This window comes from Callospermophilus lateralis, chromosome 9 (assembly GCF_048772815.1).
Source record: "Callospermophilus lateralis isolate mCalLat2 chromosome 9, mCalLat2.hap1, whole genome shotgun sequence".
In the NCBI taxonomy this organism is placed as follows: Eukaryota; Metazoa; Chordata; class Mammalia; order Rodentia; family Sciuridae; genus Callospermophilus; species Callospermophilus lateralis.
The window spans coordinates 6187954-6203611 of record NC_135313.1 but is presented as its reverse complement, the minus strand read 5'-3'; the positions used below and the strand labels follow the sequence as shown (position 1 = coordinate 6203611).

General features: G+C 38.5%; 1 pseudogene; it reads left to right on the top strand.

Annotated features, from left to right (window-relative positions):
* Positions 1-3446: 3446 nt before the first annotated feature.
* Positions 3447-4370, top strand: LOC143407247 (UDP-glucuronosyltransferase 1A9 pseudogene; annotated as a pseudogene).
* Positions 4371-15658: the final 11288 nt, after the last annotated feature.

Sequence of the window (15658 nt, the reverse complement as noted above, 5' to 3'; positions counted from 1 at the left end):
GTGTCTGTTAATTGCACTTCTGTAGAGGAGCAAACTAGTGCTGGCCTCACTGTTCTGCCATCTCGAGTCTCCTGAACAATTATTCGCTTAAAGTCAATTTTGTTGATAAACTTATAGCTACCTCTACTTTCGCTTAGTTTTATTGTGTAGGACATCTTGTTGGAATTCTCTTTCTTTAAACGTTAAATTTTTGCTACTTCTTATTTTATTTATGTGTTTCCAAATTTTCCAAAAAGTTCTACCCATGTGACTTTGTAGTTCGCTGACTTTTCTGAACATTATTCTGAATTCTTTTTCAGCCATGATCTAGTGTTTCATTTCCTTAGTATCAATGTTTGCAACTTTATTAGTTTTTTGGGAGTTATCATGTTTCATTTACTTAAATATTTTTTATTTCACATTGGTGTGTGTGCATTTCAGGGTACAAATGCCTGCTCTGACATTCACTGGTTCTCTTGAGGCATAGTTCTTCATTTGCTTATTAGTCTATCCTGGGTGTTCTAGGGTTATCCTACATAAAGAACTATCAGCCATGGGGTCAGGGCTGTGGCTCAGCAGTAGAGCATTCGCGTAGCATGTGCAAGGCACTTAGTTTGATCCTCAGCACCACATAAAAATAGAAAATAAAAAATGTATTGTGTCCAACTACAACTAAATTTTTTTTAAAATTCTTAAAAAAGAAAAGAAAAGAAATCTCAGCCATAAGCAGAAGATGTCAAGAGACCAATAAGTTTCATAGAAAATAAGAATGGAAGATTTCAGGAATAATGGGGAATTTTGGACAAATTCTTGGTCAAGGGAACCAGTAGACCAGTAGATCCCTGCAACTTCATTCCCAGGGAATGGACTTATATATAGTAGTGGTCACAACCAAGGTGGCCTTCCCCCAAGCAAGAATGCATTAGATTTTATTGATCTAGAATGAAAGATGCCAGGCACGTTTCTGGCACTGGCAATGCTATGGTCTTCCATGACCCACTCCAGTGATACCATAGTGGTTTTTCTGTGGTATGCAGTATAACTATGCAGGGACTGGCTAGGTTTATTCATCAGGCCAGGTTATGAATGAAAATGGCTGTGGTCATGTTAATCTGGTTCCCTATGCTGTGACTCTAGAGGATGAGCTAGTTACCACAATAGGTGGGCAGGCCTGTTGATCACTCTTCAGTCATGTGAGCTACATGCCTTTGTTCTGACACCAGGGGTGGTAGCTGTTGAGCTCCACTCTCTCTTGAACAATTATCTGGACTGTGCTACCAAGTGGGGCTCCTGGCTGAGTACTGGAGTGGCTTCTGGTGAGGATGATTATATGATATATAACCTGGATGGGCCATTCTAGTCTTTGGGGTCTGCTATTGAGCAGAGGGTGCAGGTCGGGTTCTGGGGTTATTCAGAGTCCTTTCTTAGGAAAGGTATGGCCTGAGGCTATGCTCATGCACAATTCAGGAATGCTTCTTTTTCAGAGCCTTGGGTACCTTGTGTCTGGATGAATTGGAGGTGTAGCTGGCCTAACTCCACACTTGCCTTAAATGCACAGAGATGGGAATTTCTCTAGGAGAGGTTTGTCATTGGTCCTGATTTTTTTGCTGATTAGGGATACTGTTAGACTTTCTAATTGAAGACATTGTAATCCCTTTGACAATTTGGAATCCAGAAAGTGGGACTGTCCCTGTGTTGGTGAGGTGAATGTGATGAGCATTGAGCTGGGCAGGAAAGAAACCATCTAGGACGGAAGCTAGGTTGAACTTCCCATTGGACTTTTTATGGCAACCAGCTCTGCTGGACTGAGGTTCGCCTGTATCTGTGTTCAAGCATCTTAGCTGACAGCAACACTGAAGGTCCAGCAAGGTGCACACGCTGGTCACCATGATCACTGCCTCCTAACTGCCATTTCCACCAGGGTTGCCTTTGAGGTGATAGTGGAGTGGGGTCCTGGAGGGATCATGGAATGTTAGGGTGGCTGGATGATGGCCGGAATGTCTCCTTTCCTTCTGTGGAGCCATGTTCCAGGGAAAGCATCCTGTGTGGTGGTGTGGATATCTGGGGAAGGAGGAGGGTTGGCGTTGTCAGAGTGACACCTTCTTCCTCCCCTTCCAAGCCAAGTGTGAATCAGTTCTGCAGACTGGTTGGGTGGCCTCAGGCTTATACCCAAGTGTTGGAATGTCAAAAGGTGTCCTGGTCTGAGGATGATTGTTCACTGAGCTTTCTGTGTGGAGGTGGATTCTTAGACTCCAGACCACACGTATTGTTGTTGTCACTCTCCTCCTTCCGATTTTCTAAAGACAATGATGTAACATGACAGTTGCCAAAGCTGTGATACAGGCAGTATCTGGTAACATTCAGGGTCTTGAAGGAACCACTGTGTGTTCCTAACAAGGGTGATGCCCCTTGGTTGGGGGTGGAATCGCTCTCTTGACTTTCCCTGTGGTATTACTGGAGAAATGGCACTGTGCTCACCTGTGAAGGTATGTAAAACTGCCTAATGTAGTTGAGTCCAGTGGAACAAACTGTTGCTATGTACTTTTCTCTGGCTGGACAAAGTGTGGGTCCTGTGGAAGGAGGGTGAGAACATGGAGACTGTGTGTCCTGTGTCCACAAAGAATGCTCACTAGAGTGTGGGAGAGAAGCACTGACATCCCTCAGGGAGGGCTCATGGGTCATGGATCCACAACAGATCTCTAAATCTCTGGTTGGGGCATGAAATCATATGGGAAGTCAGAGGCCTTCTCCATAATGCTGAGGCAAGCATTGGCTAGGTGATGACCTGCTGCTCTGGAGGAGTCAAGAGAAAGCGAGTTACTATAGATGGTGGCCACATAGGGTCAAATGTAGTGGGCTCTCAATCCTGTTGTGGCATTTCAGAGGCCTCAGAGGGTTTGGGAATGGAGCATGACTCCTGTTAAAAGTTGGAGAGACAGCAGCAGCAGTGTGTTTCCATGGCACATTCAGTGATGAACCACCATTCACTGGCAGGGAGCAGGTCAGGACTGAGGCCCTTCCAGGAGTTCCTTTGAAGCTGGATCTCCCACTTCATTCTGAGCAAAGAGTCTCTAGTGCTATGAAGATAAATTCCAGGTTTTATTTTGAACAAATTCTAAAATGTAATGTTTATTGAGATTTGTCCTTAATCCTTCCAGATGACACAGTCCCAATCCATTGCCTAGTAATTCTGTTACTAAATCACATTGTGTTACAGGGCATGAGGCTCCTAGGAGGCAAAGATTATAAACCTGGAGAACACATCAGCCATGTAGGTCAACAGATGTCATTCATTAATCAAGTCTCCTCTGAGTAAATGATTGACTTCGGGCATAATACATTTTCACAAATTGATGAGCACACCCACATGAACTGTTCTGTTATCTAAGTACCTGTACTTCTTCTGCCTACCGTATCCCTTGAGCTTTGTGTCCAAGCAGCTGGATTGCTGGGGGCTCAGCTATCCCATGGCTCCTGCTCTTTTGCCTGCCGTCCTTCCTCTGTGTGTGTGTCTGCTGCTGGCATCTGGCTCTGCCCAGGCAGGCAAGCTGCTGGTGGTGCCCATGGATGGCAGCCACTGGTTTACCATGCGGTCAGTGGTGGAGAAACTTGTCCACAGAGGGAATGAGGTGGTTGCTGTCATGCCAGAGGTGAGTTGGCAACTGGGACAGTCACTGAATTTTACAGTGAAGACTTATTCAACTTCTTACACTCTGGAGGACTTGGACCGAGAATTCAAGATTTTTGCTGACACTCAATGGAAAACTCCAGAACAAAGTATGTATGGTCTAGCAATGGGTTCATCCAAAGCATTTTTTGACATCACTTTTTCACGGTGTAGGAGTTTGTTTAATGACAAGAAGCTAGTGGAGTACTTAAAGGAGACCTCTTTTGATGCAGTCTTTTTGGATCCTTTTGATGTGTGTGGCTTAGTTGTTTCCAAATACTTTTCACTTCCATCTGTGGTCTTTACCAGGGGAGTGTTTTGCTATTACCTTGAAGATGGTGCACAATGCCCCAGTCCTCTGTCTTATGTTCCCAGAGTTTTCTCGATGTCCTCAGATGCTTTGAGTTTCATGGAGAGAGTAAGGAACACTCTAATCTACTTGGAAGAGCATTTATTTTGCCCTTATTTTTTCCAAACTGCCTTGGAAGTTGCTTCTGAAATTCTCCCAACACCTGTCACAATAGGTGATCTCTTCAGCCAAATATCTATTTGGTTGATAAGAACTGACTTTGTTTTGGACTATCCCAGACCTGTGATGCCCAACATGATCTTCATTGGTGGAATCAACTGCCACCCGGGAAAGCCACTACCCAAGGTATGTTGTGTCTCTTTTAGCACCCTGTGGAAAACCTGGCTTTGGGCGTTAAGAAAGAACCGTTACTGAGCTGTTATTCCTTTAATATCCATTGTATTGTATCTGGCATTTCTTCCTGGGTTAACAATTGTTTGGTGCCTATTCATTAAGTTCGGGTTAGCAAATTCTATAAAGCTGGCCTCATTGATATTTATTGTGCATATCAGTGATGGAATTCATATCATTTCTTTTTTATCTGTTTGTTTGTTTGTTTTTGGTTTTGCTTGGGATTGAATGAGTGCCTTGTGCATGTTCAGCAAGCACTCTACCAACTGAGCTGTATCCCCAGGCCCCAATTCATGTCATTTTTATGCTCTCTTTCTATTACTGCTTCAGAAAAACCCTGAGAAACATATTAGGATGTGAACCATTTTATTATTATATTTTTTGCCAATCCTACAGGGAAGTATTCTTAGCAGTTTTGTATGCATGTTTTCTCTTTATTGAAGTTATTGAATATGTATGCATTTATGTAATGCAAACTTTATATCTATTTTATTCAATAATATCTAATGGTGAAGTGTATATGAATTCTTTTTTTAATTTTTAATTTTTTTTTGTATATGAGTTCTTTACCTTGCATTTTCACTTGGAAATGTATTGTAGACATGTTCACCATTCTTACAAAGTTAACTTCTTCATTTAGTATTTGCATTGAAAGCTTTAAGGACCATTTTCTTTTGAACTCACCAGTGTTGATAGATATTTAAACTTTTTTTCTGCTTTTTGCCTTTTTGAACAAGACTGCAGTAACCATTCTGAAGTATTAGCTTTCCACTCTTGTGTTTCTTTTCTTTTGCTGTTTTCTTTGTATCCTAGGAGCGTCTTAGGTTAGTTGGTTAGTTGCTCTGCTCATGTTATGCTTAAATAACCTTCAGAGTCTTGAGCAGCCCCTCCTCTTTGATCAGCAGTGTATGGGAGCTGTAGCTTTTACATACTTTCTCCAGCTCCAGATGTTATAAATTTTAAGTTTTGTTAATTTTATGAATGGAATATCAAGCTTTAGCTTTTGCTTTCTGTTTCCATAATATGTTGGGCATTTGCATTTCATGGGATTTTACTATTCACATTTGTTAGCCATTTTTAATATGGCTATCCATCTTTATAGAATTAGTTTCTTTAATTCTCTATTTGGATATTAATTCAGCTTTTTAGTATGTGGTATGCATAAATTTTTTGGAGCTGTTCTTTATGTTTGTCATGTAGGATTTTTGATTTCAGGAGTCAACTGATAAAGGTTTTCTTGAAGAGTTCTGGATCCCAATTTGTTTGTGTCTTTCCCAGTCTGAGATATAGAAACATTTTTACACATCATTTTATTTTTTTCAACTCTTCCAGTGTTGCTGTTTTCTTTTTGCAAAAAGACCTTTAAGTAAACTGTCGAAACATCTAATTGTATTAGTTTTCTCCAAGGATAGTCCTTTGTCCCAACTTCTTTTGGTTCTAATTCTGTTCTTCATTCGTTGCACTGAAGTAAGTGTGTGTGTGTGTGTATGTGTGTGTGTGTGTGTGTGTATGTGTGTGTGTGTTTGTGTGTGTGTGTGTCTATTTATGTGGCACGAATAAGGCCCTGTGTTATTAGGAACATAGCCCAGCTCTTTTATATGTGCTACGAATATTTTTCCAATTGGTTAACTCTTCCTTATAATTTTGTCTACTTCAACCTTTTAGGTTTTTCCAAATCTGATTCATGGACACATTATTTCCAGATTATGTTTTGTTGCTTTTTGTTCCTCCAGTGTTAAGAGCATTTTTTATTTTCTCAAATAATAGTCTACTATCAGAACTCACTTTAATACTAATTCCATTATCTGTCACTTTATACATATGTATATTTATATGTATATTATACTATATACATATTATTGTAATTTTCTATGTGCTGGTGTGTGCTCAGAACTGTTTTATTCCACTGCCTTATTTTTCCGTTTATGCTACAGAATGTGTTTTGATTAAGAAGCTTTGAATACTTGGGAGGACAAGGCCTATAGTCCCTATTCATATTTCTAATTTATCATGTGATTCTCATAATGTGTTTTTTTTCATAAAATTTAAAGTTATTTTGTTGAGGTCAGAAAAATAAAAGTAACTATGACGTTTCAGTGAATATTACATTACATATTTTCACTCATGTGAGAAAGATTGAAAAGTTTATTTTTTCTTATTTCACCCAAGAATATGTATTTCTTTTTACTTGTGCATATGTCTTTTAAAATATCTATCAGGTACTTCATTTACATAACATCTTTTTTTCTTAAAGTTGTTTAGACTTTTTTTGAGCAAAGGCAATTTTCATTTTCTGAAGTTTAAAGAACAATTTTTGCAACTTTATGTCCAGCTTATTCCTATTTTTTCTTTTTCAGTTCCAATATTTATTATCTGTGTAATACCATGTATATTTATTGGACCCAATACCTGAAAAACACTGTGGTTTAGGCAGTTTAAAGTGGGATTCAATTCTTTGCAACTGAAAAGGTCTTGATGAATACAAAAGTAATAGTGTTGGCAAATGTACATAACTAGATTATAGTGGAGCAGGCTGTGTTATCTCAGTGTATGATTTTATTAGGGATGGACTGTGGGTGTTTCATCTGTTGCATGTTCAGTAGAGTTTGTAACAGTTCCATTCTCTTATATATTCACAGGTATTTAGTAAAAGTATCCTTTTAGCCAACTGGTGGGATATGAAAGATTTCTCATTCTAAAGGCTGGGAGACTACAGTGTTAGGGGTGTGAAAACCATACACAGCTTTCTGCATTTAGCAGGGTTGTTTTTAAGAGTCTGTTTGAGCAACTGGTAGAAACACAATATAATGCTCCTTGTAAAAGGCTGGGAGGGGACAGTTGTAGGTGAGTCAAAGCCAGGCATGGTTTCCTGCTCTTGGTAAGACCAAGTAAGGAGATGCATGTGGCAGGACCATAAAAAGCTGATCCATTTAAAAGCTTCTCTCCCCTTTGTCCTAGATCAGTACAGTGCCAAGCAGCACCCAGGCCCTATGCATGCCCACCCTCCACCCTAGGTTGGGCCTCAACTTCCTGAATGAACACTGAGATTCACATGGCTCATGGTGTCACCAGAGTGGCTTAGAGATACAGAACTGCATAGGATTTTATATCACCATCAAATAGAAATGTCTATAAAATATGGAACATATGGAACTTCACAGAGTTTTTAATATGCTTGGTTTATATAATACACTTATAGTTTTAAAGAGTAAATAAAATATTTGGTTTTATATGTGCATAGAAGATGTGTGTGTGCATGAGTTTTCACATATTGGAAGATTATGTATTTATGTATAATTTATGAATATAAACATGAAGCAAAATTTTCAGAGGGCCCTTTGATTAAGATCCTGGGTACAGCACATGTACAAGTGTAAATTTTCACCCCAAGAGCTATGAAATGTGTGTTTCTGCTTCCTTGTTTCAGAGGAGTAGGTGTCTCTCAGGAAAACATTCAGTGTTTGTATTGCTGGAGGAGAGGTGTCATAATCTGAACTGCATCTGTCTAGTGAAAAGGAAGCATTGGTGATTGAAAGTGTGATTGTATACATATGTTTGTGTGTGTGTCAAGGGCATAGGTTTGTGTGCCTTGTTCAAGTGCCACGTAGGGAATTTTAACGATGGCATCTTATAACCCAAAATCCAAGAGTCTCTTCAGAGGAATTGCAGTGGTGTGACTGAACACTTGAGAGCTCATAGATCATCATTCAGGAGAACTAAGGTAGTTTTAATGGGAAAAAGTAATCACTTCTAGTCTTTTGCATTTATTGGTGAGTTTCATTAGAATTGTTGACTGGGGTCCTTCTCTCTACTTTCAGGGCATTTTTAGCTCTGGGGAACTGGGGCTGGGATATACCATAATAAAAGGTTTGTACTTCCCTGATTTCTCTCATATTCTGGCTCTATTCCCAAAATCCAGTTTTAAATATAGCTATTCATGTGTAAGTCCCTAGCTTCTTGCTGAGATGATATTTTTCAACTTTTTACCGAAGTTTTCAAACATACACAAAGGAGAGACTGTATTCCGATGAACTCTCTTATATCCATCCTATATAAAATAATTTTCGATATTTTTGGAATGTATTATTTGCTCTGATAATTCATTTGTATGCTTTTCTTCTTTCTTTAAGAACCACTTAGTCTGTCATTTTTGTAAAGGAAATTCATGACAACCTGAAACTCCATGTAGTAGAAAAAACTGAAATATATTATTAAAATATTCTTATTGCACAGCAATATCAACACTTCTTGCATATTTTCTAATTTCCAGAGCACAAATAAATTTCCTCAGGAATCTCAAAAATTGTCTCTTGCACACAAACAGGATACTATTGAGAATCTTGATATAAATCCACACATATTCAGCTGTTTTTTTAATTGATTTCTAAAAAATAAATGACAGTGCAATGCCATTGGGATTTTGATCAGAATTGCATTAAATCTCTATAGTGCTTTTGGTAGTATGGTCATTTTGATAATATTAATTCTGCCTACCCAAGAGCAAGGTAGATCTTTCCATCTTCTAAGGTCTTCTTTGTTTTCTCTCTTTAGGGTTCTGTAGTTTTCGTTGTATAGATCTTTTACCTCTTTAGTTAAGTTGATTCCCAGGTATCTTAATTTTTTGAAGTTATTGTAAATGGGGTCATTTTCTTCATTTTCCTTTCTGAGGATTTGTCACTGATATACAGAAATGCCTTTGATTGATGGGTGTTGATTTTATATCCTGCTACTTTGCTGAATTCATTTACTAGTTCTAGAAGTTTTCTGGTGGAGTTTTTTGGGTCTTCTAGGTATAGAATCATATCATCAGCAAATAGTGTTAATTTAAGTACTTCTTTTCCTATACATATCTCTTTAATTTCTTTCATTTGTCTAATTGCTCTAGCCAGCATTTTAAGAACTATGTTGAATAGAAGTGGTGAAAGAGGGCATCCTGTCTTGTTCCAGTTTTTAGAGGGAATGCCTTTAATTTTTCTTCATTTAGGATGATTCTGGCCTTAAGTTTTGCATAGATAGCCTTTATGATGTTGAGATATGTTCCTGTTATCCCCAGTTTTTCTAGTGTTTTGAACATGAAAGGGTGCTGTATTTTGTCAAACGTTTTTTCTACATCTATTGAGATGATCATATGATTCTTATCTTTGAATCTATTGCAGTGATGAATTACATTTAATGATTTTTGTATGTAGAACCAACCTTGTATCCCTGGGATGAATCCCACTTGATCATGGTGCACAATCTTTTTGATATGTTATTGTTTTCAATTTGCCAGAATTTACTGAGAATTTTTGCATCTATTTTTATAATGAAAGACCCACCGACTCCCTGTCCAAGAAAGACGCACGAGGCACTGGCTGCAAACGCAAGAGGTTTATTCAGACACAGACGCCTGTGGGTGCTCAGCGAAACCTCAGCCGGAGCTTCAGTGAGCTGGCACACCGGGCTTTGGGGTACAGGTTTTTTATAGGGTCAAGGGGCAGGTTTCGCGTGCGCGGTAAGCAACAGGTTTCTTATTGGCTATTTTGAACCCAGCATATAGGTTACCTAAAGGGTAAAGTTATTTTCCATTTTATGTTCCTGGAAAAATAACACATGACAGTTACATATGAGCATTCTTGGTCATTTTTTATTCCTGCTTATTAGCCCCTGTTTAGTCAGGCATGCCCTGGAATCTATTTTTCTGCTCTTTCCCAACCATCCTGTTTTTCCCTTTTCAATCGGTCACACTTAACTGATTATCTGAAAAACACATTGTCTGCAGGTTTGTGACGTGCCCTAATAATTTTGTAACTAAGCCTAAGGTTGCTGGGCTGGGGTCTTTCATTCCCCCCTTTGTCTGGAAACTTGGGAACCAATCATGGTTCCCTCAGTTGGGGGCCTATTTGGGCTGGCTCTACATCTTGGTAAACAGTAATCCTCAGGGGACAGTCTTTAACTTTCCAGACTTACTTAAAATTGACCTCCTAGATCCAACCTGACTCGATTTACCTATTTACACTATCTATCTACTTTTGGCTTAGTTCCCCCCCTAATTTTAGAAACTTTATTGCTGTGTGGAGAAGGGGCGATGACTCGTTCTGGCTGCTTCAGAGCTGAAAAAGGGGTGTCGAACATGAGGGGGCTTGAAGACGTTGGGGAGCGACGTGGGGGACATGAGTTTTCTTTTAGAAGTCAGTTCCATTTGAGGTCTGGTTGGGGAAAAACAGGTTGTCATCTGGGGATGGGTGCTTCTATGAGAGAAACAAAAACCATGAGTACTGAATAAGTGTTGCAGCAGCTGGAACATGTCACTGTACATAAGTTTCCTCACCAGGCTTTAACATCCCCAGTTACTAGGACTGTAAACATAACATTTAACTTTTAGGGTTACAGATGTCCTCTTTTTTTAAGACACAGTTTAATAATTTAATGTCATCTGATCTTACAAAAGTTTTTACTAATTTGACCTCTGTGTCTAATAGAGAAATCTTTAATTCTGTTACTAGGGCTGGATAACCATATTAGTAAACATTAAGCCTACCTGTGTAGGTTAGAAATAAAAGCCTTAAACTAAAAACTACTCTGGCAGTTCCTTTTGATAGTTATCAGGCATTTCCACCTAAGAATCTCTTTTGTAGCCTCCAGTTTACTTATTTATGGAAGTTACATTTAACTATTATTTTATTATTTAAAATGTCCAGGAATAGCTGTGTTTTGGCTTTGACTGTCTTTGCTAAGTGTTTAAGATGAAGCAAGTCAAACTGACCTTTGTTTCTATCTATTGTTAATAGTCAGCTGAGTTTCCTTGGGAGTCCTCGGGAACTTTATAGCAGCTTTTCAGATCTGCTAGTGCCATTTGCGCTAGGATGGGTCCAGGCCTTGCTTGACCATGTGGCTTCCCTCAGAAGCATCAGGGATGTCTCCCTTTTTTAATGACCCTCCTCTTCACAGCAAATGCACTGATTGGCTTTCTGTCCTTCACTGGTCTCATTAATCTCCCTGTTCAGGAGGTTATGTGGCCTAGAGTTGCAGAGCCCTTTGGAAAAGTCCCCTATCCCCTGACTCAGACTGACTCAGAAGGCAAAAGCCAAATTTTTAATTTTAAAACTTGATCTTAAACATCTAGCAAATAAGTCAACAGCCTTATATTAAGAGCACTGGGCTTTAATGTCTCTCTATCCTGTAGGTGATAACTTTTTATTTTACATTAACCCAGGTTGTGAGTTCTTAAATCAGTACCTCTGCAAAACATTAACAGGCAGTCTTTCAGCCATTTTGAAAACTACAAGATAAAATTATCAAAGAGTAAAAACATATTTAGTTCATATAATAGCTATCTTGAATTTTGGCAGAGTTATACATTATAATTTCCTGTTTGAGAACTTAGTAATCTTAACAAAAACTAACTTTTGGACATAACTTTAAATGTACTGAAATCTAGCCTACTTTTTTTATAGTCACTTTTACATATAGTGGGATGGGACATAGAGCTTTATCTCAAGTAAGGCGGGGCTCTTTATAAATCTTAAGTACTGCAGTTCTGAGACTGATCTTTACTTTTTAGACATCATTTTATAAAGTTTACATAAATTGTTGTGAACTTGAGCAAACATAACATAATATTACATTTAAAACATGAATTAAAGAAAGGCTGAAAGCTTTTAGCCTTTTGTAGAAAAGTGGCAAAGTACTTTTGTGTTTTGCAATAAAACCTTTACACAGATTAGGCTCTCATTAACTTAAAAATATATTTAAATTGTATCTCAGTGTAAAAAGTAACATAGAACTTTACATATCTTATTGATAACAAGTCCAGTTATAGAACACAAATGATATAAATAAATCCTTAACATGTTTTTTTTAAGCCTAAAATTACCATAAAACTTTAGGATACCAGTTTGATATAATGTTCTTTTGAAGCTTTTACCTTACAGACTTGTATACCTGGAAGATATAAACATATTAATGGCACCACAATTACATTGATGTTTTTATATTAACCAAGTTTAGCTTTTAAAGAGATAACATAGCACAATTTTTTAAAACAACAGCACTTGTTTAACCAGCTGTTTAATTTTTTTTAAGATTACTTGTTCAAAAACTTACACTTATAAGCAACTTATACAGACCTTTTTTATATCATTTACTTAAACTTTTTAAATTATTTAATCATATAGACTTTTATCCAGAAAATTTTTTTATTAAATTTATATCTAGAACCTTCTAGTTTTTTTTATCTGTTTACCCAATTTAAATTGAACCATTTGAATCACGTGAGTCAAAGATATTTGGATCCATTTTTAAAATTTTTTATGAGCGCTCTTTATCTGTCAATTGTCATATCACTACATGATACATGGACATACACACATACAGACATATTGACATACAACACGTAACAAGTGTAACACAATACAATAGCAAAGGCCTTGTTGCTTTTTCAGGTGATATCTCATTGCAATGTTTAAAAACTCCATAGTTGATCAAAAATAGAACTTATCAGAAAAACATTAACTTGTCTGTAGGATCAAAATCATGAGCTCAAAAAAATACAAAATCTAAGGAAAAAGCAAAAATCCTAGAAAAAATTGACTGGCCAGTAATTAGTAAATGCCATACAATTTACCCTCTGGTTTAATCTAGTTTGAGTTCCCATAAAAAGACACTTTTATTATTTTTTTTTTATACTAGAAAAACTTGCTCACACAAAACTGAAAATAGGAATTTACTTAATAATATAAAGCTACCATCAGAAGAGATCCCTTCAGGATCATTAAGTCACTTTCTTTGTTCTGAAGTTTTTAAAGTAGTACTAAGTTACATTAAATCACCTGGAAAAAAAAATCTTAAAAGAAAAACACACACTTACCATGTACATCCAAAATTAAGCTTTAAATATTTCCAAGACTGTTGCTATTTAATGTTATTTTAATAAGCCAGACCAACATTTTAATTTAACTTTTTTTTTTTTTCTGAATCTTACACACTAAGGGGAACAGATACCAAATCATAATTTACTATCCTTGCCCAAATTAATGCACTGGTACACCTAGTGAAATCTTTTTAGGCTACCCAGTTCAAAATTGATGGAAAAAATAAAACTGAATGATTGGGAGTTACTTGCCAACTTGGAAGTAGAGTTCTTTTAATTTTTTTTTATCCTAAGTATTTAAGTTTTCTGGCATGAATTATCTGAAATCACAAACTAAACAATTACCTAACCCCAACTTTTAACTGCAGGATTATGCAATGCTTCAAACTTATTTAGGTACCAGATTGTTACAAAAAAATTATCTTTTAGACACACATTTAACCTAGATTATCCCCAAGAAACAATCAGACAACTAGATAAGAAAATATCTCTCCAGGTTTTGAACTTTCATTTAATTATGACTCCTATCAGTGGCACCATAGATTTTCCCATGAGTGGACCAGATGTTTTTACATAGGGGCAACTATAGGTGTAAAATCAAGGGTCTCAGTGTGACTGACTTTACTGCATTCAGGTGGAGTAATCCTTGCAGTGCAGGGAAAGAATGAGGAAACTCCCCAGAGCGAAGATGGCTCTGGCAGCTGCTGGGAGTTTCTCAGTCTCTCCTTTACTTACAGGATTAACTTATTTGGATAGACCCAATTTCAGGCAATCTGGCATATCTCCTAACTTTCCAGTAGAGTCAGTTTTTATCTGTCTTAGGTCTTAAAGGGGGAAGAGGGTATGTACTTTGATCGGCTCAAATTTCTCTCTTGACTTTTTTTTTTTCTTCATGGCGGATCTGTAGACTAAAGAAGCCACCTAAGTGTTAAGGGATATCTACTGGTTTTAAGGTCCCAGGTTAGTCTTAGATGGAATGAGAAAGTACAAAGGCAGGAAGACAGACACAAATATCAGACTGGACACAGAGAACGCTGCGCGGCTCAAGCACAAACCGAACGTACCTGACGGATTAGGGAGAGGAGGGATACCGTCACCTCCGCCACCCACGAGTACAGTGTACTCTACAGAACATTGGAGGCCCCCCAAGATGGGCCTCCCTGAGCCCCTGGGACGTCTCCCAGGGTGACAGGGGAGAAGTCTGAGTTCGTCAACTCCTTCTCAAGCTGCCCAGAATACAGAGCAATTACGCGTAATCGTACAGACGCTGCGCATGAACAGATAACAATCAGACATAGACAGAGACACAAAATGACACGAGCTGGCCAGCTTACCTCCCAGTGGTTATCGGGTGTTCCTCGGGCAGGGATCCGGACGGGGTTACAGGAGTTCTCCTGGCTGGCTCGCCAAATGAAAGACCCACCGATTCCCTGTCCAGGAAAGACGCAGGAGGCACTGGCTGCAAATGCATGAGGTTTATTCAGACACAGACGCCTGTGGGTGCTCAGCGAAACCTCAGCTGGAGCTTCGGTGAGCTGGCACACCGGGCTTTGGGGTACAGGTTTTTTATAGGGTCAAGGGGCACGTTTCGCGCGCGCGGTAAGCAACAGGTTTCTTATTGGCTATTTTGAACCCAGCATATAGGTTACCTAAAGGGTAAAGTTATTTTCCATTTTATGTTCCTGGAAAAATAACACATGACAGTTACATATGAGCATTCTTGGTCATTTTTTATTCCTGCTTATTAGCCCCTGTTTAGTCAGGCATGCCCTGGAATCTATTTTTCTGCTCTTTCCCAACCATCCTGTTTTTCCCTTTTCAATCGGTCACACTTAACTGATTATCTGAAAAACACATTGTCTGCAGGTTTGTGACGTGCCCTAATAATTTTGTAACTAAGCCTAAGGTTGCTGGGCTGGGGTCTTTCAATAAGAGATATTAGTCTAAAGTTTTCTTTCTTTGATGTATCTTTGCCTGGTTTTGGGATCAGGGTAATATTGGCCTCATAGAATGAATTTGGAAGTGCTGCCTCTTTCTGTGTTTCCTGAAATAAATTGTGGAGAAAGCAACCATGAAAGTTATCTGGAAAAATAAGGCACGTTCCTGGCACTGGCAATGTTATAGTCTTCCATAACCCACTCCAGTGACACCATAGTGGTTTTGTTTTTCTGTGGTATGCAGTGTAACTATGCAGGACTGGATAGGATTAGTTATTAGGCCAGGTTATGAATGAAGATGGCTGTGGTCATGTTAATCTGGCTCCCTACACTGTGACTCTAGAGGTTGAGCTAGTTACCACAATAGGCAGGCAGGCCTGTTGATCACTCTTCAGTCATGTGAGCCACATGCCTTTGTTCTGACACCAGGGGTGGTAGCTGCTGAGCTCCACTCTCTCTTGAAGCAATTATCTGGACTGTGCTACCAAGTGGGGCTCCTGGCTGAGTATTGCAGTGGCTTCTGG